Genomic DNA, 1687 nt, shown 5'->3' with positions numbered 1-1687 from the left:
GAGAAAATTTCTTTACCAAAAAGGCGTTTTAATTCGTATTAGATTCCTTCAAGTTTGCCATGCTATCTTTTTAAGAAAACCTTCCTAGGCCAAAGTGATAGTCTTCGGCTAAAAAAACTCGGTATGCTGGCTAAAATATGGTTTAAACGGTTAAAAGTTTAGTATTTACCCAAACTATACTTGTTTGTCATTCCAAAATATAATTTTTTTTTAATATTATAAATGAAACTCAATTTATTTTTTTTTTACAAAAGTTTCCTAAAAAATTTGAATGGAAATAATTTATATGCCAAGAAAAAAAAATGACGTGCCGCCATCTGATTCGTTAATGATACACATTTAAATGAATGAATCACAGTCTAGTTAGTAGTGTCATTGTTTTTTTTTCTTTCTTTTGATCAATGACCTGTGGTACCATATTTTCTCTGATACCAGCCTCATCAGCAAGGGTTAAAAGGCCAGAGATTTATGGGTTAGGGTCTATATATATATGTATCTTTAAAAAATAATGGCGGAATAGGTACCTATTTACGTTTTTGAAATTTCAAATATGATAATAAATAACCAGAAGGGAGAAGTCACCATCGCCTCACTTACCATAACCGCCCAAAATTCAATTTGTTTCGATCAAAGCCCAATAAGCCTGCCGGTCTATAAATTTAAAACTAAGATCAATTTCTTCATATCCCAACCCCAGTGAAATTTTTACTGAAAGCGAAAACATTTACGGCCCATTGAAAAAAAATTAAACACGAGGATCTAAGCCGTCACCTTACAAGTTAGTTGTGGAGAGATGATCAAATCAAAGTAGGGGCAGAAAAATATAAACCATTTTAAAAACATTAAGTATATATTTTGGAGATATGTGTATTATTAATTTATATAATCGTTACAAATATTTTTCGAATTTTTAAAATACGATTAAATATGATTGGCACAAGGGATTTCTTTTTAAAAATTTTATTATCATTTCTTTTATCATCATCTATAAAAGAGAGAAAATTTAAAGATAAATTAAGCAACTTATTTTGGATTTAACTCATTCACGTGTAAAAAATATGGAAGAAATAAAATTAGCATCTCAAACACCATTAATTTTATTTTAAGGGGAAAAAAATAATTTTTTTTAGATATTTAAGTCTTATAAATCAGAAGAAAGTAAATTTTAATCCTATATAAATGAAATAATTAATCCCTTCCCAAAACCATACTTATCTAAATTATGCGTCGTATAAAAAATTTTTTGTATCTATTTTATTTATTTTCTTTCAATATAAACTATGTAATAATGTATATAATATGATACATTCATATATAATAATAAAAAAAATATATTTTTGTGTTTAGAAATACGAATTAGATAAATGTATACTTTTTTTTCTTCTTTTGTAAATTGTGGGTACAATAATTTAAAAAAACACAAGCGAATCAAGAATATATGCCTTCTATAAAGGCGCATGGCATCAAATAATTTCTAAGAGTAAAAATATATGGATAATTTTCATGTAAGTGGCATAAAAAAAATGAATTTTATCATTTTTATGCCTTTTTGGTGATTTAAATTTTTCTTCCACAAAAAAAAAACAAATCACCAAAAATTAGCAATTCATAAATGTATATTTATTTTCTTACAAAATTTTTAGTCATAAAAATTAGGTTAGAAAAATACATGTCATCAAAAACATCA

This window comes from Gordionus sp. m RMFG-2023, chromosome 4 (genome assembly GCF_954871325.1).
Source record: "Gordionus sp. m RMFG-2023 chromosome 4, tfGorSpeb1-WG-v2, whole genome shotgun sequence".
In the NCBI taxonomy this organism is placed as follows: domain Eukaryota; kingdom Metazoa; phylum Nematomorpha; class Gordioida; order Chordodea; family Parachordodidae; genus Gordionus; species Gordionus sp. m RMFG-2023.
The sequence above is the reverse complement of the archived record's forward strand: the minus strand, read 5'-3'. Positions refer to the sequence as shown.